At 41.4% G+C, this 25,289-nt stretch overlaps 1 protein-coding gene across 2 annotated transcripts in view; it reads left to right on the forward strand.

The window, feature by feature from the left end:
• The first annotated feature begins 7,107 nt into the window (after positions 1-7,107).
• The window catches only part of Snap25 (synaptosome associated protein 25), a 73,483-nt gene continuing 55,301 nt past the window's right edge, over positions 7,108-25,289 (forward strand). For both annotated transcript variants that reach the window (XM_051144720.1, XM_051144719.1), the window contains exon 1: positions 7,108-7,275. The gene's annotated coding sequence lies outside the window, so the exon portion shown is untranslated. The remainder of the gene's footprint in view (positions 7,276-25,289) is intronic.

Here is a 25,289-nt window from a genome sequence, read left to right on the forward strand (position 1 = left end):
AAAGAGGCCCTCAATAAAGAGACTTCTGAAAATTGGTGGGAGGAGTCCAGTGTTGGATGAACCCAAAGTCAGCAAGACGGAAAGCACCGTGGGGACGACCATGAGGTTGTTGGTGCAAGCTACTGTAACTGAGAGTGACGGTTGCTTAGCCAGGGCCTGTTGGCAGACAAAGCTCAGCTGCAGTACCAGTGGAATGGTATTGGCTATGCTCATATCCTGTCCAGCTGTATCCCCGAATCATTCGCTTCCACCTGTACCAATCTGATCTCCACCCGATTCCTAGCACTCAACATCACTACTGATTTAGAACGCATCTATCCCTCTCCAAAGTACTACTTCTTATTGTTCTGCTAGGCTTCTGTGTGACTTTACTAAGTATACATCAAATATTTTTTTTCTTTCATTTTTATTCAGGTAACTTACTACGAATCAATCTTAGGATCCTCTCCTTGATTATATTTTTTGTGTCAACAGTAGCAGGGATGAAGACATGGCCCCACTTGTTGGACTCAGCAGCACTGTAATTTCCTTTAGTCTTTTAGAGACCCCCTACTCGGAGACAGCCAGATCCTTGGCTTCCATACAAAGAACTTCAGGATGAACCAATATGAAGCCCAGTTAGGCTTTATTAAAATAAAAAGATTTGGGTGTGGGGAGGGGCAGGGACAAAACACACCAGAAAACATGTGCATGAGGCTCTCAGGGGAAAGTCCCAATTTATTAAAAGATATTTTTAATGTAGACTTTAAACATAGTGGTTAAGAAAGAGATTTTTAGGGAAAGAATAATACATACAAAGGTGTAGATGTGAGCTTCTCAGGGGAGATTTGAAATTGTCTTAGTAGTAGAAATATATACCACTTTGGTGGCTCTCAAGTTATAGCTCAAAGGCTGGCTAAGAAATGTTTCTGTTCCTTTTAGCTCTCTTTTTAATGAGTAAGATTTTAAGATAAACCACACAAACTCTGGAGCCCCATATTTGACCACATCCCCTGGATGGGGAGGACTGGTGGCGCTCAGAGGAAGGATAGCAGGCTACCAAGAAGAGACTTGATACCCTATGATCATATACAGGGGGAGGAGGTCCCCCTCAGTCACAGTCATAAGGAAGGGGAGTAGTGGGAAAGCAGGAGGGAGGGAGGAATGGGAGGATACTAGGGATGGGATAACAATTTAGATGTAATATGAATAAATTAATAAATAAAAAACAAGTTAAAAATATCTAGAGGTGCCTTTGATAAAATTATAATCTAGTGAAATAAAACTAGAATCCACTAGAATTGGACAAGAGGTTTAGGACATGTCTTTTACTATACATTGGGCTTTTGGTGAGCCTAGAAAACTGTAGATCTTTAGCTAGGAAAGGAGACTGCCTTAAGCAAATGCTGTTAATTGTGTTAGAATTCTTGATTCTAGAATAACAAAAGGTTTCAGCCAGATTCTGAGCAAGGGGCTCTTTGCCTGATATTCCTACAGTTTCCTCCTTTCCATCCTTCCTTGTTTTGGGCCCTTCTCCTTTGAATATTTTTCTTCTATTTACTTGACATAAACAGCCCTTCCCTTGTAAGTGCCCCAACCAAACTCGTTATTCACACAACCAAACCAGTGCCTCATAGACTTGTGCCCTCTTATACCACTAATGAGAAAAGGCATGCACAAATATACTGATGTGGAGATATCCACTGCAGGGGCAGGGAATGCGTTTGGTGGAACAGGGAGAGTACGCGCCAGTACATGGTGATTGTGAACTTGGATCCTTGAGCTCAAATTCCAGCTGCATACTTACTAGATTATATTCAATCTATCCAATTCTCAACTGTCTCCTTTATTCTAACCCAGCCTCAGTGTATCCCAATACCAAGAACAGTGACTAGAATTAGATTTTGACTAATTGAATGGACTAATATAGATGGATAAACTTAGGCCTAAAGCGAATAAGTGATACATATCTAGCTGTTACCTAATGGAGAGTCAACCTCTGTGTTAAAGCAGAACTTCATGTCATTGCCTAGAGATATGATGTCCCATCAAAATAATATATTTCTGGAACTTAACCAATAATTCACAAAACCGGACAGGATTCTGCATGCCTAATCATACTTAGAGACTAGTGCATATGCGATAACTGAGGCATAGAGAGGGCACAGACATAGTATGATTTTTTGAAAGACTTCATAAAGGTTAATTATGTCTATTTTTTTTTCTTTTAGTCTGCTTAAATTGGGTACCATTTCTCCTTTCCTCTACCCATCCTCCATTGTCACAAAGCTTTTCTTCTCTTCCTGGTCACAAGCATGTTCAGCATTGGAGATGATTTAGAATATATTCATGTATAGAGTCTGAAAATTATGGAAAAAATTAACACTGTGTTTTTCTCATTTATGGAACATTTAGTGTGTGTAGGAGAGAGAGAGAGAGAGAGAGAGAGAGAGAGAGAGAGAGAGAGAGAGAGAGAGAATATCTAGGAAGGGAATCATGAGAGGAGAGGAAGAAGTGTAAGGAAGATGGGCAGGTAATAGAGAGAAGAATGGTACACATGTAATAGGAAACAGAAAGAGAAACTGAATAGGGGAAGAAAATGAAGCAGCTATGGTGGCAGGAGAGGATCATGGGAGAACATAGTGGAAAAGGGGGATGGTTGAAATATAATTACCCTTATAAATGAATGTGATATGGCGAAACTCATATTTTGTATGGTAATTTTTTGTAAAAGTTTATATTTTTGATGCATTAAAAAAGAGGAGTGTGGAAACATCCAGGCCCCAGTTGTGGGCAATCTTCTTCCACTACACAACACTTAGTAGAAAACAAAGTATTACTGAAAATTATAGGTGTATAACATTTTTTTTCTTGACATAGTAAATCAGAAACAACTAATGTTCCTGGATCTCTCATAAGACATGCCCTTGTTTCACAGGGTTTGTGGAATAAAAGTAGCTTTGGAATTTAGACCTAGAGAATTTGCTCTTGGAAATACTGTGTGTAAGGACTAGGATAGGGGTTGGGGGACAGTTATGAGAACACACAAAGAGAACAGGGCAAACAAGTCATGTGGAAAGCAAACCAAAGAAGCACAACAGCTCATCTATTAAATGTGTGCTCTTTTGTCCAAGACTTGGGTCCTTCAAGGATCTTCATGAACTATTAGAAGGTTCCAGGTATATCCAAAGGAGGGCATTGACAAGAGCATTTTCTTTTTTTAAAGATGTATTTATTTTATGAATATGAGTGCTCTGTTTTTTGTGTATACAAGAAGAGGGAATCAGATTCCATTACAGATGGGTATGATCCACCATGTGGTTGCTAGGAATTGAACTCAGGACCTCTGGAAGAGCAGTCAGTGCTCTTAACCACTGAGCCATCTCTTCAGCCCAACACAAGCATTTTCTAGCTGGGTACTTCAAAACTACTTCAGAGCCAGCTTTGGATAATTCATACAATATTTCATAAAACTGACATAGTATTATGCTACCTTCTAAACATGTTAAGACAAACACCATTGGCAGACTTAATCAGGAAAGCCTGTTCCAGTAAATGATGGAGAATGCAGAAACTCATTACTACTATGAGAATAAGTGGAAGATGAGTGGTCAGCCCTAAACAAGACATTTATACCATTCCTTCCTCAGGGAACACTGGGGAAGTAGGGATGGAAGGACTAGACAAGCCCAAAGATGGGGAGAAAGAAGGGTTGTAAAATACCATCTACTAGGCAAGGAACGGCCATTAGAATCATGAACTAGGTCTGCAAAAGAACCAGCCTGTCAACTGTCAGGTATGGGTGGGACTCCAGAGCCCTCCCACTCTGAATGGTTGGCTACTGCCAGCAGGAGGGAATGGAGATCATTGCCTTCAGCTGTGCACTCACTGATGACCTCATCAAGCTCCACTGATCCTTTCCAATCCAGTTGCACATAGAGCCTCCAGTGAAACTACTTGGGCCACAAAACAAAACCCATAGTTGTGAACCTAGTGGTACGGAAACGGGAGAAGACGGAAGTATAAAGATGATGGGAAAAAATATAAGAGAGAATATGGAAGAGAGAATAATTAGAAATAATATATACATGCATGAAGTTGTCAAACAAAAATAATTCATAAAAAAACATTTTTATTAAATAGTAATTATCAAGCCAACTATGGGTCTTTGGAGTTTTCTGTTCTCTGTATTTTTATTTATTCATTCATTTATTCATTTATATTTTGGAATTTTTCAGCAATGTCTTACTATAAAGCCCAGCCTAGCTTCAAAGTGATTGTATAGTCCAGGCTGACCTTGAACTCACAATGAAGCCCCTGCCTGAGCCTCCCACTTGGCTATAAATCTTGAACTTTACTTAGTATTCCAAGCTTAACCATTGCAAATTGGAATACTCTGGGGCATGGTGTACCAGAGAGCTTTCAGAGATTGCATTAGCATAGCATAAATATCCATCTAGCACAGCAGCAGGATCCTTAGTACTAGTTACTCTACATACTGGCTCTTTGTAGAGGGGACTCGGAAGTAGCTAGATAATTTCGGAGCAAAATTTTCTTCACCCTGCTTCTTTGGGAGGGTCAGATCATTGTAAACTCAGAGTAACATAAATCCGATGGCCCTCAACTGTCAAGAATCACCATAGGAGTTTCTGTTAGTTTTGCTTTATTTTAATGGAACACTGGAAACACCCTTGGGGGAAATCTCGTTATGATATTCAAAGTACATTAAGGATTACTTGTCATGCACAGATAGCTTTTATGTTTCCAGGGTCTCTCAGTTTAGACCTTTGTGCTACCCAAGTGTGAAGAAACTCTCATACAACATAATTTGCTGAAGAAACATTCAGATATGAACCATGCTTGTACCTCCTTCTGCAGGACCAGTGATATTTTCTGTGAAGCCATGACTAAGGCTTACTCTTTCTTCCTCTCTGTATTTTTTTTTTTTTTTTTTTTTTTTGAAGTTGTCAGTATGAGGAATCTTCAGTTGAAAATTCAGAACACCCGGGAGTTCTCTCGGGTATCTGCCACATCACTTTTGCCTGTAGAATGAGGCTCCATCAGTGACGTACTTTTTTTTTTTAAATTTGGAAAATCCCCCACCTCCATTCTTTCACAAACTTTCTGCCTGAATGATTTCTAGTCGGAGGGCCATATATATTTTTTCTTTCTCCTTTTTGCAGGTTAGTTGGTTTATCTCTGCCAACCTTGCATGCTGCCTTTTTTCAAGTCATATCCTAACTGAAAAGGATTATATTCTTAAACCTATCCCTGTTAGCTTTATAATAAAAATAAGAGCTGGAGTGGCAACTGAGTGAGGACTGCACATATTTTTTTCTCTATCATATAGACGCATCAAATGTTGAATGAATAAGCAAGCAAATTTCAGCAGCAATATTTCAGGAATCTGAAATAAAAATAAAAATCCAACATGCCTTTAATCAAAATCCAAACGTCATCATCATAGCAAATACTAAGATTTCAAAATATCTTTTGGATCCGGGTATCTTTAAGAAAAAATGAATTGTGTTCCTCTCCTCAGAGCAATCCATTTACAAGTCTTTTTCCTCATCCCTTGGCTCCCAGGCTTCTTAACCCGCAATTGCCTACAATTAAAAGCTTTATTACCTCAGCTTGTCTTTAAGGCAAGGCAGTGCGCCCTTCTCCCCCGCCCCGCCCCCTGTGTGTGTGTGTGTGTGTGTGTGTGTGTGTGTGTGTGAGAGAGAGAGAGAGAGAGAGAGAGAGAGAGAGAGAGAGAGAGAGAGAGAGAGAGAGAGAGAGAGAGAGATGTGTTGTTGAGACGGGGTTGTTTTTCAGATCCACCTTTAAACGTTTCCCCCTAAGAGAAAAGGATTTTCCATCGCCTAAGAGGCCATCAAGTTTTAAGATTGCAAGGCACGACTTCTGATCACATCCTCCGCGGAAAAGTACAAACAGTTCCTCAGACGAGGTCCCCCACCTCCCACGCGCTCCCCAGCTCTCCCTCCCTGCTTAGAACCCCGACAGCCTCCCCAACACCTGTGAATCATCCAGAGGCTGCACCACCGAACTATTTGCATACCGCCCGCAGCCCGCCCTCCCGGGCTCCTGACGCACAGCAAGTGAAGACAGGATTATGTTGTGTGGTTATTACTTCTAATCTTTCATCTGACCAGCAGAAGGAGATATTCTTGCTCATACCAAGACCTGAGCTTCGCCCTGAGGGTCGGCCTCTTCAAGTACCGGGGCTTGCGCAAGCAAGGAATGACCTTCCAGAATTCTGTCCGGTCCTAGCCACATTCCCTCCCGATGTCTAGACAAGCATGTACCGTTCTAAGAAACCCGAACACCACCCCAGGCTCCGACTGCAAATTCAACCGGAAACAGCGTCATCTATTAGCCCTGGGCAAACAACTCCCAACTCAAAGCCCTGCAACCAAGGTGGAAGGGCTAACTAGCTTCCCCTCTCCCCTTTCCTGACTCAGGTGCTATCTCGATGATAATTGTTCTGACGTACTTTAAAAGAAAGTGTGAGCCTTTCCCCAAGTGGCCATGATTAAATGAGAACTTCAACCCTGTAATGCTGCTTTGATACAGTAATCACTCATAAAAATAGCAACTCTAGTAACCTGGTCATGTAAGGAGCTGGTGACAGGGGAACGGAATGCCTCTTCCAACCGATCCTCCTCGCTGGAGAAAAATAGATCGCAGCAGAAATTTATCCTAACCCCTTATCACTCCTCTACTCTTTTGCCTTCCTCTCGTGTCTCAAACCAAAGAAAAGGCAGCAGGGGAACGTTTAACATATAAACATTTATGTATTTGCATTATAATTGTATATACATCACACACGTATATACATACGTATATTCACATATACGTATACACATAAGCAAAGGCATAGGCCATCAGAAAAACAAGAGATGCGTGTTTTCCCAAGAAGGTGCTAAAATGGAGTCAAAAGAATCGTTCCATTTGGATGTTTATAAAAGATTGAAATAAAAAGGACTGCTGCAAAGTGCTCGGGGAGCTGAGTCAAGCGCTCCGCACCTCCTGGCTCCTCCCCTACCGCCCCCAGCCACCTTCCTCCCTCCGCCCTCCCCCAGCACACTTCCTCCCCGCCCCTTGAGGAGCGGGCTATTAAAAGCTGCTGACGTCAAAGGAACGGCCATCTTTGATGAGGGCAGAGCTCACGTTGCATTGAAGACGAAACCTCGGGGAGGTCAGGAGCTGTCTTTCCTTCCCTCCCTGCCTGACGGCTCCTCCACTCTTGCGACCTGCAGGGATCAGCGGACAGCATCCTCTGGAGAAGCCAAGGTAAAGAGCCCCCACCTCAGACCGTGGTCCAGGCCGGGGAAGGCTGCATACACAGAAGGACTGCAGCTGGCAGCCCGAGCAAGTGAGCCTGGGCAAACACAAGTGTTGGTGCACTTAGGGTGCGGTATTCCCTGTGTGCACCTCTGCCTAGACTCTCGCCTGGGGCCACATAAAAAGTATTTTCGAGGTGAGCTGTTTGGAGAAGGAGTGAATGGGGACACTGCAGATGGAGCGGTGGGAAGAAGCAGCTAGGATGTGTGCAGAATACTAACTTACTCTTTTGAAGCAGCCATGGGACCCTCTTCCATCTTGCGATGCAGCTTTGGGATATGTTTAGATTATTAGGGTTTTGTTGTTCTTGTTGTTTTTCCTGTAGACTAAAATTCAAAAGCAAAACACGATCTTGTCATTCGTTCCAACCTTATGATTATGACTGTTGTCTTTAGGGCACTGCTACTCAAGGGAGATAAGAAGGCAGGGTGTGGGCGCTGAGGAGGCGAAAGTAGAAGGAGGGAGTTCCCGCCCTGGGTAAGCTGAGCTGCAGCAGCGACAGCAGTCTCCATGCCCCGCAGACTTGATTTATTCCGACTGCCCCACGTCAGCTGCAGGCGGGCGGGTGCTGCTGAGTGGGAGAGCTCTGCAGAGGGTTGGCGCGGTGGGCTAGGCTGGGGGGCTGTGGCGGCCGAAGCTCAGCACCCTGGACAGGAGAGCCCAAAGCCCTAGTCGGCGCCCTGACCTTTCAGCACCGCGGACAGCGATCCGGCTGCAGCGTCGCAGTACCTGCTGCAGAGATGCCTGGCCAGGGCTGGCCGCCAAATTTTCTCTCTTAGATCCCAGTCTTGCAGAAACTCTTAATAGAGCTGGTATAGAAGACTAAAATAAAGATAGAAGAATAAATCCTGTCAACAGGGATTTATTTACAGACAATTGCCTGTTCTCCTCCTCACCTCCCACGTAGCTTCAAGAAATAATACACTACTTGTAGAAGCCTCTGTATTTCTCCCTGGTCCTTGGTTTAGACAGAAAATAAACACACTTTTAAAAAATAGTCACTTATCCTCCATTACAGCATGAAAACTGCAATTTTTGCTTTTAGCAAAGTGTAGATATGTCTGTTGATATTAGGTGGGCTTGAATGGGCATGTATGAAGATGCTAGCACTATCTAGTTATACAACAGTTCCCTCCCTAGTGTGTTTTTTTAATTAAAAATATGGGTTATCTGAACTAAGTAGAATTGATTTAGAAATGAACCCCTCTTCTTTCTCCATCTATCTTTAAAACCAAGTAGAAACATGCATACACAGCCTAAAAGAAATGCCAATCTCTTTGGCCATGGCTTTGGAGTTAGTGTGTTTCCTATAAACGCTGGCTATGGCAGAACGATTTCTTTAGATTTTGACATTAAGAATGGTCATCCCTGGGAGAACACAAACATGTCCTTCAGGGTTATGCAAGTGGAAGAACCTTGGTGCTAGGCTGAAGCAGGAATCTGACCCCAAGATTCACTGCAATTTCTATTATGACCCTGCAGGATTTTGCTGAGGTCATGATAATTATTTTCTTCTCTGAGGCTAGGAGACTCTGCATGAACAAAACTCGTCACAAGGATAAATATCTGTTCCATTTAGATTTTCATAATTGCCATAAAAGTATTAATACTAAAAATGCTATGCTTCTGGCAGTTAGTAAGCAAGAGTAACAGCGTCATATGTAAAGATGTATGTAATGCATTAAGGAAATGGTAGCATGAGCCCTTTTAAAGACCCTCTCCAAAGATCTTGAATTGTGTTTATTTAGCCATAACTCCAATCATCTGTCTTCTAAAATCCCCTGCCTTTGAAAAGGGGTTATTTTATCCCCAGCTACTTATTTGTGGGTTGTTTATCCTTTTTATGAAAAAAAAATGTGTTTTCGTGTATGTATATGCTGGTATATCATTGTGTGTAAATGTAAATTGCCTCCGTGGAAATGTATTCAAAATTATGTAGCAGCGTGTGAGTTTATAACTCTGAAATCTTAAGATATAATAAACAACTATGTTTCATTGATGGTAAGTGGGAGAGAAAATATGAGCAGGATTCTATTTAAATCATTTAACATCATAGTGCACATCCAGACAGCTCTGCATAGTTGCGTCAACTGAAAAGCCTAATGCTGCCTGAGTTATGTGCTTGAGTGTTAGTAATTACTGCTGGGTGTATTCAATAGTAGAAGATGAAGGAAAGGGGTATAGGACTGCAATCAATTTGGCAAAGAGTGAAGAGCTGGGAGAAAGAGGCTGAATGGCCAGCTAGATAGCTAAATATAGATTAGTTAGCTGAGAAAATGTGAGCACGACATGGATTTAACATTTATTTCATTGAAAAGCTTCAGTAGGAAAAAGAATAAGGTTTGTTTTCTTAATTTTAAGTTAGAATTTTGAAAATCGAGGACAATGTAGTAAAAGAGGTGGGAGCAGTGAGGTGTAAGGACCATCTAGGGAACAGTCATGCAGACCCCGTGATGGGACCCGCTTGTTTGTTTATTGTTGATTTCCACACTTTGCCATTCCCAGCACAAGATAATTTGCAATTTCTGTAATCGCTTCATGGTAAAATCTCCCAATAGTTGACGACTTTACTTTTATTTTATAAAAGCATTCACAGCTCCAAGGCAAACTGCCCCTTAATTTGTCAGATGATATTCCTAAACTCTCAAGTTAACCCCATAGTAAAGGTTATCAGCTGAACAATTTGATTTCTCCTCCAGGGACACCTAGCAACTGCATAGCAGCTGGCCCTTAGGAGAATGTGTTGGCTTTGACCATTGTGGAAATAAAAACAATTTAATCAAGAGATTGAAGGAGGACAGAAAAGAAAATTGTGGTTTTAAAATGATACACTATCGATAAACAGTGCTTCTTATATCATGAGGTTGCTTTACAGTGCTAGAAAAGTGGAAAATGTATGCTTTGGGCCTCAGCACTGGATACATTCTGCAATGTCATCCCCTGCCAGCAGGCACCAACCTAATAGGAAAATATTGATCCATCAGAAAGCACCAGATACATAAATGGACCCCAAAGGGAATCTAAAATTCCATAGTTATCTGTTTCTGACCTCCCAGTAAGTTTAGCATCTAGAAATCTTAATAGAAATCATAAGTAATAAAGCTCATGACATAAATCCAAAATGAAAAAACAATAAAACGGTACGAAAAAATTACGAGAGTGTAAGCCACTCTTTTCTAAGTAAATGTGACTGATAGTAACGAATAGAGTTTCAAAGACAGGCAAAAGAAAAGCAAACATAGGACTTGAGCTGGCTTGGGGAGGCTGAAAAGAAATTAGAACGGCCTGCTAAGTAAACAGCTTCAAGTTATGTAAGCCAAGCTATCTTTGTTTGGGGAACCCTGCAAATGTCTGTCCATTTAGAGGTAGTTGAAAGCCTGTGTAGAAGAATTTTCTGAAATATAATTAGACCCTCCTACAGAAGGCTTTGAGTGACAAGCTCAGGACTAGATGTTATACTCTACAGTTGATTTCTGAGCAAAAGCTGATACACCTAACAAAGCAATCAGGTTCTGGCTAATGTCCAGAAATTGACAGAGTGGCTTAATACCCAGCAGTAGAGGGAAACACATTAGTACCATCAAGGGTGATTCATTAAGAAAATTCTACATTTAAATCTCATTCCTCATCATTCTTCAGGATATGTATGCCCATGGATATGCAGTCCCTGCCCATAAGCGAGATGTAGATTGGATTTTTCCATGTTTAAATAGAACAAATTATTTGAGATGAGCACATGCCAGGGACATTAAGGGACAGGTCAGGATATGGGTGATCAGAGGTCCTAAAATGAACATTTGAATAATAAACATGGTGTAGGTCTCTCTCTCTCTCTCTCTCTCTCTCTCTCTCTCTCTCTCTCTCTCTCTCTCTCTCTCTCTCTCTCTCTCTCTCTCTCTCTCTCTCTCTGTCTGTCTCTCTCTCTCTCTCTCTCTCTCTCTCTCTCTCTCTCTCTCTCTCTCTCTCTCTCAATACACTGCATTAGCAAACAGGGGCAGGATGGGGTGAATTCTTCACAATGTGTTTTGTGCTGCGTACCAAATGGAACCAGACCTAAAGATGGGGAGCCAGGAGAGATGGTAACATTTGATAAAGCTGGGATGAGCTGCGGTGGATAACAGGACACATTTCTTTTCCAGCTAAATTGGCTGATTCTTGCTTGTTCCCTATATCTCAGAGCTAGGTTGAACTCTGAACTACACACATTTCCTTTTTAACCCTGTAGTTACTATTCTCATGATAGAACTTCCAAATTTCAAATACTGACAGAAATACCAAACCAAAACAGCCAACAGCGTCATCACTGCAGAGGAAGAAATGGTAGTTACAAGCGTAGATTTTGTTACTTCCCTTCTGACTATGAAACACAACGTGATTTCCCTCTTTTGCTATTTACCAAGACATTGGCAGGAGAAATGCTATGTGGTAGTGACCTCCCAGCTCACTGCCCAGGGAAATTGGAGTGGTGGGGATGGGGGTGGGGGCTGGGGGCTTAGGGGGAGATTGTCAAGCTGGGTCCAGAGGACCTTTCTCTGGTAAAAGGAAAGGAAGAAATGAATCATAGTGTCAAGGAAGCAGGACACAGTGAGTGGAGAAACTGTTTCAAAGAAACTAGGCTTATCATAGGAAAGAGATTTCAGAATTGCCCTAACAACAGCATCTGTGTTTCCTACATACCATCCTCACCAAGATCACTGTACTTCTCCCGGTGAAAAAGATTCAAGTGGATTCTGATTTTAAATGAAATGTGCAAGCTAAGGTCAGATTTGTCAGATATAATCCTAAGCATTTAGTAAGTCGTGAATTTGATTTAAAAGGATAAAGATACCTTAACCTAGTGACTAATCTGAAGTACTTCGGCAAGGGTGTGGCCTGAGCCACCTCTGCTGCTAGTTCCCTGAGTGTTGGTAACTATTTTGTAGCTAAGTTACTCTTCTTGTCTCAGCTTTACTGGTGCAGTGGCAGAGGTAGAACCAAGACAAGGTAAATGATGTTTCAGAAAGCAGAACAGGAATATATGTACTTGAGTTGACTACAGAGACCAGGCTGTTAGCTAAATGTACAGCACCAATTTTCCTACTGGTCAAATGAATCACAGTGAACATACATTGATAGATAGATAGATAGACAGACAGACAGACAGACAGACAGACAGCTATGGATTGAACCCAGAGAATTGAGCATTATCAGCAAGCACCCAATCCCTAAGCTACACTGCAGGCCTCAGCACATGATTTTTTTTTTTTTCAATCCTTTCCTCCTCATTTGGACAGCAAGGCATGGCGGTGAGGATGCTGGTTGGCAGCCAGGAGCCCCACTGCTCTCCTGAAGCAACTGCTTATAATTTCCTGTTTCAGGATCATTTTTTTTAATAGCATACCCCAGAGCACTGTAAAACTCGGTCTCCTCATCCGCAGACTGTGTCGGTCACTACTGCTGCCATTCTGACGCAGTTGAAATCCCCAGTAAAGCGTGTGGGTCTCAGAAGAAAGGCTCCCAGCTCCCATTATCTCAACAATGCTTTGACTACCAGCCTGCCATCACAGACCATAGGATATATGTGTCCCCGGTATCCTATCCCTTTCTTACTCCCCCCACTCCCCAGCCCAAAAAAAAAAAAAAAAAAAAAAAAAAATTAGTTGTCATTGTCTTTCTAGTCAGACAATAAATCCTGCCTTTTGCCTCAGAGCTCTGTTCTCCATCATTACTGCTTTGAGTGTCTACCCTCCTTCTTAATCAGGTTTACAGTCATCTGGTACAAACTATATCCCACGGTCTTCTCAAACATTTTAAACTCCTTTTAAAAATACATTAGTTTTAAATTTTCACTTCAAAATTCTGTGTTTCTCACCTCCCATGTCTTACTTAAAGCAGCCTCTTGGCCGTTGTTTTCTAACTCCTGCCTTTTCATTTGGCGTGTAGGAGGGAGAAGGGATACCTCTGCCACGTCTCTGAACTGCTAAGTATTTAAATATTTCTGTATGATCGGAATCACATGATACTGACAATCAGCGCAAACCTTGATCACACAGGCCTGAGAGTATAGCTCAGTGGTTGAGCGCTTGCTTACCATTTGTGAAGGCTGGATTTTGTCCCCATCACACACAGAGAAATCCACACACTTCAGAAAGGACTGCTTTTGCCTTTATCCTTGACTGCAGATTTCCAGCCTCGTTTCATCCAGGTAAAGTGTTGCATGGCAAGAAGGCATCTTAACTCTATGTTTGCTTACCTGTTTATTGCTGATTCACAAACATTAACCTTAAAAACAGTTAACCTGTTGTCATAAACAAATCTGTATCCCCAAAAGAGATGGGGCAAGTCCTGCTTAAAGATTGGTGTCTCCTCTTCAGTGAATTTTTCTATGTCTGCTCAGGGCTGATGCTAAGTGAGCTCTCTGCTAAGTTTACAGCTTGTTGTTTGATCAAAGGAAGATATATCTGATCCCTTTGCTGTTGTCATTTTGGCCAGATAAACCCAAAATGGACGGACTGTACTACCGCTGACTCACTTCCTGTCTTCCAAGGTGGTGGGTCCATTTTGGGTGATTTTCTTCCAAATTGACAAGTTCTGCAACCAGACCGGCTGGTCTCGGCTTCCTGTTTACCTCTTTTATTCCTGTGACACTTAGTTCCAGATTTCTGAACTTGAAAGATGCCTTCCCATGGCCACAAGCTTGAATCCATGGTATCTCCCCTCTACTGGGCTGCACGCAAAGAAATGAGAGCCTCTCGGGTGCCCCCCTGAGGCCAGAGTTCGTCACTGCACTCCTGCCTCACTTCAGTTTTAGAGAATGCTCTCAGATGAACAGGCAAGCTGGACTGGATTCTTTTTCCACAAATGGCTCCTTTATTTACATTTCTCTGTTTTACAGATTCAGAGAATACTGAGTGGAAAATGCAAATCAGTTAATTCTTAAATTTCCTTGCAGTTAGCAGCCATTGATCTGATGGCTAGCCATAGAGAAATCACACTGTGACTTCTTTATTGATAAGTGGAGAGTAAAGGCATGTAACTGCCAGAAAGCCTACTGGGACGAACACCAGCAAACTGTTATCATATGAAGTACACCTATTGAATGATTTTTTTATTTTAATGAGAAAGTTCATTATGATTTCTTTATGAGAAGATTTTTACTAGAAATAATATTCCTTATTTATGTTTGAGAAATGGCTGAACATAATAGGCTTTTCTAACTTAGCTGTCCATGAATTCCTCAAACATCATAAGCAATTACTATGGCTCATTCATTCATTCACTCATTCATTCAGCAAATATTTTCAGAACAAGGTGCAATTTACCCAGAAAATACTGTACTGGTTCTGAAGACATAGCAGTAAATAAAATAAGTGTGTTTCTGTTCTCAGTATGATGTGCAGAGAAAACACCATCCACAGAGTAGTACTTTAGGAAACATGTTTCTGTTAGGATCTCTCTTAACTCAACCTAGAAAAGAATACAGAAACTATACATATGGTCCAGTTAATAAATTTGTCTTTTAAGCACAAAGACCTAAACTGAACCTCCTGAACCCACATGGTGGCACATGCCTGCAGTCTTAATGCTTGGAAGATAGAGAGAGGAAGCCTGAAGTCCAGTGAGCAGCTGCTCCAGGCCAATGAGAGACCCACTCTCAAAGGAAGCAGATGATAGTCTCGAATCCCTGGCATTCCTGAGGTTGCCCTTTGGCCTCCACACATATAAGCACCCAGAAGCATTAGCACCCATGCATACCCAGGCATATGCACACACATTTAAACCTTTTTACATATGTAATTGATTGAAGGTTTCTTGTACTGGTCAGTACCTCCCTACACCAAGATTGTTATATTGTGAATATATATATTCAGAAACTTACTTGGTCACCTAGATAAACAAATAGCTAAGATATGCCTGTAAATTTACCTTAATTCACATGACAACCATTAGATGGTATATATATCCCTTAGATACAGTATTGTATTCCAGCATCTATCCTCATAGGGATATCTCCCTATCTAAACCACTTCTTACCAAGGAGAAAGAGTGAAGCATAAAGAACCATGGCACCTCCTAGGTCAGAAAACCTACTCTCCAAACTGAAATTCATGGAGCACTGAAAAACCAAAGTGACCAGGAGAGGAAACACAGCTTTTTTTTTTTTTTTTTTTTTTTGGTAATTTGCTCCCCTGAAAGCTCCCAATATATGCCATCAGTCATATATTTAGAATAAAGTAGCATATAGGTTAGTTTCCCAACCCCTACTTTTAGAATTTTACTTCTGATTATCACTAAATGATAAATGATAAACCCACCTCCCTTGAAGTTCATGGCATGGGTTCATAATTACCTAGCTATGCATTTCTCTTCCTTGGTAGAATATGGAAGCCCTAGAGATCAGAGACAAATGCTCTTAGTACCCTGCAGGCACCAGGTACATAGGGATGAATGAGTGACTGGTGATATCAGCACCTCTTACCAGAGAAATGAACTCGACCCATGTAAGTTGTTACTGACCAAATATTTCAACCAGGAAAATGCAGTCACTGTTCTGTAGCCCTGCAAGTGGATTCGCACTAAATGTTGGAATAAAATCGTGTCTGAAAGAGGTGCCTTGGCTCACTCTAACTAGCCACCACACTATAGAAAATGATTTATTACTTTACTATGCTGTTTTATCAGCTATGCGCCAGAGGTTGAAACGCTAATGAAGAATAGAGATTCTCAAGAAAAAGTAATGCTAAAAGCAAAACTATATTCAGAGATTAACAGCCGTTACCTAAGAGTGATTTCAGTCATTTTCATATATGAAGCCAAGGTGTTTAGCATGCAGAATGCATATAACGTTCTCTGTCATTCATTATGGTCAAACGTATTTTTATTCATTGCCCATACATATACTGAGGCATTGATTTGTGCCTTTGGCCAGCCCTTGTCTTCAGAACCACACACTACTTTACTGGAATCTGTATGGTGTACGTGTGCTGTCCATGTTGATTTGGCTTTCTGTAAAATGTCCTTTAACTTCCAGCAGCCAGCATCCTCTTTCTTAGAAGAGAAAAAAATAGACTTTAATTGTTATAGCGTATCAGTCTCATTTGTCTTAGGAAAACCAACACATATCACCACCTGAACAATGAATTTTGATGTCTTTCCCTCCATACTTTCTCATGAAATAAGTCTTTAAAAGCCAGTAGATAGTAGCTGTGTACTCTCCTTTTTGTAGAATATACAACAATGTCACTGAATGTCCTCAAAGAGAATAACAAAGAATTGGCGAGATCCCTGCTAGATACTAAATTCAACCACTGGCTTAGGTTATTTCACATAACCTCCTTAAAAACATTTAAACTGTTTGGAGCTCTTGTCTCTCTGATTGTAAAGTTCACAATTTTCCTTTCTACCCATCAGTTTTCCACATTTACATATAATCCACTGGAACCCTCTAACACAGTAATTCTCTACTGTCTTAATGCTATGACCATTTAATACAGTTCTTCATGCGACCGGTGATCCCCTCCCCCAGCCATAACATTATTTCATAGCTACTTCATAACTGTAGTTTTGCTACTGTCATCATTTTAATGTAAATATCAGATATGTAATCCCTGTGAAAGGCTTGTTTGACCCCCAAAAGGGTTGCAACCCACAGGTTGAGAACCACTGTTCTAACATACTGAGTGCTGCCTGTGAGTCAGCAAAATTCAAAGAGCACAGTCTTCCAGACTAAGTCAGGTGCATATGATGATGTGTGTGACCAGAAAAAACTAAAAGCTCAGATGAGTTCATTGAGCACTGTTCTCTGCCTTTCCAGCCCAACCACTTCAGCTGTGCAACCTTGAACAAGCCGCGTGAACTGAACTGAGCTTTGGTGTGCACAGATGTGAAGAGAAAATGATGGCTGCTGTGAAAGCCAGGTGGCTGTCAATACTCGAGTTCCTTGAGGCCTTGAAGGAACTAATGCTGCCAGCACAGTTACCTCCAGCCCTCTGAAAGGGGGAGGGAGATGCCTGTATTCCATTAGCTAGTGTTTGCCACAACACATTTCTAGTGTTCTTGATTGTAGGTTATTTTAAGAGGACATGCTTCTTCTTTTCTTTATTGTGTTTTCTTTTCAGAGAACTAGCAGGTCATGGTATCACATTACTTTTTAGCTTTAAAAGCATATGTGATAAATTGGGAAGATGTGTCAGGAGTTTGATTTTTTTATTTAGGGGAGGATTTTAAAATGCCTTTGATAGCATCTCTGCTTTGGGAATGGCCTTGTGATTCTTAGAGTAATGTTTAGATACCCAAAGAGGCTCAATTTTCACTTAATTAAACACTAATCCCTTCTCTTGCCTTATGCATTGGATTTTAAGGACCCTTGAGAAAAAAAAAAGGAAATATGAAATTTTGATTTACTGTGGAAAAGAAGTGTGCTGCAAGCTCTTCAATGAACTGTTTACCAAAACTACATCTGTTGCTGCTTCTTTGTCTTCAGCTTGGTGCTGAGGGGTTTTGTTGTTGCTGCTGCAGCAATAACATGGTTGTGTGTTCAGTGTGGTTGTGTTCCTTATTAGCTATCAAATGCATGTGTGCTTTTTTTTTTATGTGCACACAATATGCAAAGATGTAGACTTGGTTGCCCTGTACTCACTTTGTAGACCAGGTTGGCCTTGAACTCACAGAGATCCACCGGCTTCTGCCTCCCTGGGTGCTGGGATTAAAGGAATGTACCACCTCACCTAGCCTTTCTTTTTTTCTTTTTCTTTATTTCTTCCTTCCTTCCTTTTTTCTTTATTTCTTCTCTACTTAATTTTAGTCTCAACTTTAGTTACCTGAATGAAGACTTTTATATATCATTAAATTGAAAATTAGCTTTTCACCTCAAGATTTGAGAGTCACATGAGTAGACATTTCATGTCCTAACAATCTACTAAAAACTTGGACACAGTTAATTAGATTTGGACTGTTGGTGAAATGGATAAGGTCCCCTTTTATCACTGCTCACATACTTCATTTGGATTTGATAGGCTGTGATGCAAATGAACTCCATCCTCTATAAGATACATAAATTTCTCAGTTTACTTACCAAACAATTGTACTATGGTACTAGTTCAACCTGCATTCCTTTAATGACGATTGCTTCTTTTTGCTAGCCTGTTTTCCCACTGTAGTCTAATTTTTTTAAACTTCATATAATCTCTGATTTAAAAAAAAAAAAAAGATGATAAGACACCATAGCTACCTTGCAAGTATGAAAACTGGGGCATAAGAAACTTGACTGCCCTGAAAAAGATTACCTATGTATTCAATACCAAAAGCTATTTCAGGATGTAGGTCGACCAGATGTTTAATTCCTCTATATTATTCCATTCCAGAAGTAGAAAGAGTTGATTCATCAGCTTGATTAATATACATCTTATTTTATTTGGCCAATGATAGATTTGCAGACTTTATTCTGAGTATTCAGAAGGAGTATATTTCCTTTCTAATTAACAGTATTTGTCTTCTATATGTATCTAATATACACAGCCTTAGTATCTTCTCAGTAGATACTGACTTGAACTTATGGCCATTGCTTACCAAAATTATGAAATTCTTTGTGTTTCTATAATGTTCCCAAATCAGAAATTACTAGGATTTTGGATTTCCTTTTATACACATGTCGTGTGTGTGTGTGTGTGTGTGTGTGTGTGTGTAACTTTTATTTATGGATATTTTCATATGTTATATCACTTTTGAGAAACAAGGTTGAGCAAGTAACTTGTACCAAACAGACCACCATGTTTTTATATGAAATGAATTGCAAAGGTCTTAGCTTTTTGGTTTTTCTACTGGCAGTATGGTGTGGTCTCTGGGTCCCTTTTCAGATTTATGTGTTTTATTGTGACACATAAGGCTACATATGAAATCAATTATATTGGAGTATAATTATCAAGATACTCTTTAAGACAAATTTGTGACATAGTGATATGTTATCTCTTTAAAATTATAACACCAAATAGTTAATGGTAAGTCTAATAACTAGCATAAGTTTAAAGTACTAATGAGAGTGTAAGACAATTAAAGATTCTGCACCAATGTAAAATAATATGAAGCCATCTGAGCTTACTGGTGACAAATCATATCAAGCCCTCCATGTGCCAAGGTGGGAGGAAGCTCACACTTGGAGACCCTGACTAAGAATTTTATTGCGGAACAAACCATCCCAATACATAATGACTTGAATCTTCAGCCATGTCTAATTGAGCATGTTCATTAAGTACTTGCTTTTTTCAGGCAGCTACTTGAGTAACTGGAGCATGTGTCTACTTCCATGTGGGTGGCTGTTGCTGGCTCTTGGCTAGGGAATCATTGGTACGAGAACCATTTGTCTCCCATGCAAAAGGCTAGCCCTAGTGTTGCATATGGACATAGTGGGTGTTGCAGAGTTCTTCAAAACAGTGAGAGAGGGTGGGTGGATGGGGTAGGAAGGTACCATCAACGTATAATTTTCTTTTTTACTGTCTGTTTAGGCCACATGGGCAAAGAAGTCACATAACTAAGCAGGTTGATCAAAGCTAGTTTTTACACAGCACACATATATGTATATAATCGTATGCAGCAATCTTGAAAACTAAGTCAGAATGTTTTGGATTGGCCACAGCCTAGGCATAGAGATTTTCCTGTCTATCCTGAAGCTATACTTCTTCTATTCAGTTACATAAACCAGGAAATTTAGCTAAGGATCATTCCTATGTACCATCAAAGGCTTTCCAGTGTCTTTCCCAGTCAAAATTGGAGCACTAAGAGAAAGAATTGGATGCCTTCGAGGCAAAAAGACATCTGGAACATGAACCCTATCTTTCCAAGGAAGCTGGGCCAACACAGTCCCAAATACCATGTAAATTCAGGAGACAAAAAAAGGAAGATGTTTTTCCTCAGAACATTAAGAATGAATATGTCTCTCTAGTTTTGAACTACGAAAATAAATGCAAACAAACATCTTACTGTTTTCCTCTGTCTCTCTTTCTGATGAAATTTGACTTAGACCTGTCTTGGTAAAGGCAATTGTGTTTGAAGCTTTTTCTCTATCTCTCCATACATGTCTCATATTCAAGCAAGAAAATCCTGCTTTCTTCACTAATTATAAAAACCAGAAATGATTCAGCCCTCTTCCCAGCAAGCCCCAGCAAAGGGAACCTGAGGGAGGAGGCGCTGGAAAAAACCCTGAAGGCTTTTCAATTGTGCTACTGCGTCATGGAAAACAAACCAGGCATTTGCCTGGAAGCCCTCAGAGACCTCACCTTAGTCAGTCCACAGAGTAGCAAGGAGCAACTGACTCACACAGCTGCCCGGCCAGGCATATTCCAAGAGTGCTCTGATTTAGGACTGCATGCTTTTAAAACTCAGTTCTGACATCAGATGGTAAACTGCTAAAGATCAACCCCTGGGTAGATGACCTGACTACTTTTTTCAGGTCCTATACGAGGCCAAAGTCCAAACATAAAGTCTTCTCGATTATTTAGTTCGACTGTTGTGTTACCCTGGATCCATCCAGAAACACAGCCTTCCTGAAGATTGAATATCTGCAATTTATCTGGGCAGTGGTATTAAGAAGTTCAGGCATGTGATCAAAGGATTATATGAGAATTTGAAGGAAGCCATGAAGGAGTCATTAATGAGCAGTTGACACGTGCCGAAGCCCGTTCTAGCTGTAGGCCCTGCTGGGAGAGAACATACAATATGTGCAAAGTGAAGGGCAAGAAAGTGATGGTACCATATCACAACCATGGTTAAGGGCTGCTCCCTGGGGTGTACCCTGCCCCCCAGTTTTGTGAGACAGGCAGGCTTCTTCAGAAACTGAGAAAATGCCAAGGCTATAAGCATACACCATTTTCAAGAAGCAAAAAGCAGCACAAGCGCTCAGAATGTACAAGGATGGTGAGTGATGAGGGACATGCATGACTCTCAACGAGCTGCTACAATTTTTGCAAAGGTAATGACCAGGTACCCCAAGTATCCCAGAAGCTACCTCTGGCTTTGAGATATTGGCATCTCAGCCATTCATTTATTTATCACACAATCATTTAGGCTTCTTGTGTGTGTCGCTTATCCAGCATGTATCTATGCACTGAAATACAGGGAGGCTAAGTAAGTTACCTTATGTCCCTCAGCTTAACCAGTAGAGCCGAGATTCCTTAGAGGAGCTGCCTTCAACCCCAGCACTATCCATTGTAAGCTCTGCCCCAAGTTTGATTAGGGATTCTCATCTACAGATTTAAGCCAAAACTCAATCTCTCCTGTCCCTGTCCCCACCACTATTTCTCCAGGATTTTTCCTCTTTCCCTTCTTTATCACTCCGGTTCCTTTCTCTCTTGTTGAGTTGGCTCCAAGAAGTTAACTCTTGTCCCTTGGGTATGCCAAGCTTTCTCCAGCACTGGCTGGTCTTGTTCTCCAGACTCTCTTAACCGTGGGCCCCGCATCCATTATCTCCCACCTGAGAACATCATTGAATTTCTAAGCTCTAACAACCTCTAGCATCCCTCTTCTCCCCTCCCTCACATCTGTATTCTCACCACTGGCAGGTTTCTGACTCTGAGGCAAGAACCTCACAAAGAGGAGTTGGAAACCCATTTCTTTGTGGCAACTTTCAGCTACAAGGCTGCCCAGTTTTTTTAACCTATGGCTCCAAAGCAAAGCAAGCCAAATTGTTTTTTTAAGTGTATGTAAGTGCAAGATCAGTGTTGTTGATACTCTAAGGTAGCATGGAGCACAGAGAAGGAATAATAATAATTAATTCTAGGCTACACTGAGAGAGAGAGAGAGAGAGAGAGAGAGAGACAGAGAGAGAGAGAGACAGAGAGAGAGAGACAGAGACAGACAGAGACAGAGAGAGAGACAGAGACAGACAGAGACAGACAGAGAGAGACAGAGACAGACAGAGAGAGATTGCCTTGAGGTCCAGAGGAGGACATTGCAGCCACCAGCCAAGACTGTACTGTCTAGGTGTCAGAACCCATAAGGGGACTAGGCAGGTGTGAGGTCCCTGCTATACATCCCACGGAGCCAATCTCATGAAGAACCTTAGAGCCAGCATCAGGGAGTGGTGGCTACTGTTCTCCATCCTTTACAGGCCCCAAACTGAAAATAAAGTTAGTGCTTAAAGAAATGGAATGTGGCTCAATGGTAGTGCACTTTCGTAGCATGCACAAAGTCCTGCTTTGATCCCTGGCACAAAAAAATAAAGAAAAGGAGAAAGAAATTATAAACAAGTAGGACAGATGTCTTTGATGGAAAGTACCCTGGTATAGGCTAAGGAGTGGCAAATCTATACCATAAATCCTAGTAAACCATTTAAATGACAAAATAAATAAATGAATAAATGAATGAATGAATGAATGAATCCAGAGTGTTTTAACAGAAAGTGGATATTCGGGATCCCTTCAGACCTACTTTAACATCCCACCTTGCATTCCTCTCCAGGAGACTTTTGAACCTCTTATGATGCCATGCCTCTTCGGGGGCCTTGACAAACAACTGAGTATAATTGGCTTAATGATGGGAACAGGTGATTTCTCCACTCTGTGAATATCATAGGCGGTGCTTGCTTATTTCAATGGAGGTCATTTTCTATCTAATGGAATATAACCAAGAGATTTCACATACATGAGGTGGATTAGACACTGTCCAGGGTAGCGGGGATTATCACTGTGACATGTTGGTTGCTTTTGTATAGTTTTAGGGATCAACCCACAAGGCCTCAAGAATGGTAGGTAAGCATTCTACCACTGGGTCATCTCATGCCCCAGAATGTTGTTTTAGTAAATATTTTTCATAAATGGTAACATACTCTAAAATAATGATATAAAGTGAATAATCTGGACAAACAGCATGTTCATTTATTGCCACTACCAATTAGTATGTACTATACAGAAATATACGCACTGGCTTTTTCTATGCTTTGCTTCTATCAGTGTTGTCCCCTACACCACCAGGTGGGTGTAACATTACAGTACTCAGTCTGTTACAGATCCATCCTCTGGTGGTCACTGTTCTTCAGAGAAGTGAAACCAGTGAAACATGTAGTCTGCCACCAGCCTAAACACCATGTGTGAAATTCACAAACATATACATGACATTTCAAGTAATGGAAATGTTCCGAAGAAAATCCAAACAAGAACAGACTGAACAAGGAAGATCCTGTTCCCAGATAAAAACACAATTTCACATAAGTGTTTTGGCCTTGGAGTGTAACTGAATTCTTCCTGGGACCAGACACACGCCTTTTAATTAATTTCTTTATTTTATCGTGTATTTATTTATTTATTTATAAATTTATTTATGTATAGATGGAGTCTTGCTATATTGCCCAAGCAGTTCTCCAATCTGCAGGCTCAGGCAACCCACCTCAGCCTCCTTGCTATACAAGTAAATGCTCCCATGCTTGACATTGCCCACTGTTTGCAAGCACTCACTGGACTTAACTTGGTGGCTGCAGATACCAGTCCAAACATTAGAGAATCACTTTAAAAGGAAATGGCAAATTTCAAATGTTGCAAAAAAAAAAAAAAAAAAAAAAACGTAAGCCAGGTATACTAAGTATATACAGCCACTCCCACACTCATCGTGACCACGTGCAGTGCAAACTCCAATTTTCACTTACAGGCAGGAAAGCTGTGGTTCCAAGGAGCCAGGAGGAATTCACCAGAAATCCAATCTCCCTCACTCAGTGGTCCTCTAGAGCTGGCTCCTGGACTATGCGTGCAGTCTCAGTGCACATGCAGAGTGAAAGACCTCCCAAAGCCTTTTTAGCTGCCAGCCTCCTCAACTGTGGGATTTTGATGTTTGCCGGCCAGCTCCACCTGACCGCCAGAGTTGGGGCCTGCGGCTATTTTTCTGACTTTGATTGTTCAATCTGCAATCATAATCCCAGGGCCTGAAGAGCAGGCAGGGGGCCCTCTGGAGCAGTCTTCTTTCTGTGTTTGCTATCAGCAACCCTGGGAGTGATATGAATGGCTCCAGTGCTCAGTGGAGCCAGCAGTCTCAGCGGGGGCTGGAGGGTCCCTGGCAGTGAACTAAAGAAACACCTCCGTGAAGCACTTGCTGGAAAATAGGAATGCCCAGGTACCTTGCTGAGCCTTCCGGAGGGCCAAGCCTGAGGCCTTGCCCCTGTGCTCTCGCTCTGCTCAAGAGAGAACAAGTGTGGACTGCCAAGTGTGGATCTTCTACCCAATGCTGCTGTTTCTCTTACTTCAAGGCAGCGCAACTATGCCCTCTGATAGGGACAGATATCACTGGGATAGGCTAGCAAAGCAGGTATAATTGGAACCAAGGTCGTATCATTTATGGGCAACCTGGCAGTGTCCCCCGAGCCTTGTAAGGTTCAAAACTTTAGAGACCCCATCTTCACAGTGAGCCTTGGAACCCACAGCACTGGAATCCCCACCATCTCTCACTGTCCACACATTTATCCAGCAGCTATTGCATGCCAAGTGCTTCACCAGGCAATGGGCAAACAGGTGAACATAACAGGCAGCATCTCCTCTTACAGTAACATTTTAAAGAGAGAGACTCAAACAGACATGGGTCGGGGCATGGGAACAAGAAAACTACCAGATAGAGACAGTGATTGTGCTGGAAATTAAAATAAGATAAAGAGATAGCTCCAGCGTTGGGGAGGATCTTTCTGCAAAGAAGTTTAAGCTGATGCTAGATGCTGAAAAGGCACCAGGCACGAGATGAGTGGGAGAACATTTCACACAGTTGATTTGCAGCCACAAGCAGGGCAAAACCTGCTGTATTGGAAGAGTGTCAGTCCACCGAAGCTGTTGGAGGGGTGTGGGATGAATTGTTTGGAAAGAAACAGACAAGCCCGGGTGTGTGAGCCTGGGGAGGAGTTTCGCTTTGGATGAAAGACACCAGAAGGTCTAAGAATTTTAAGAAGGGCATTAAGTTTGTCTGATGTATTTTTTTTACAAGATTACTCTGGAGTGTAGTGGAGCAAGAATGAAAGCCAA

The sequence above is a fragment of the Acomys russatus genome, chromosome 4 (genome assembly GCF_903995435.1).
Source record: "Acomys russatus chromosome 4, mAcoRus1.1, whole genome shotgun sequence".
NCBI lineage: Eukaryota > Metazoa > Chordata > Mammalia > Rodentia > Muridae > Acomys > Acomys russatus.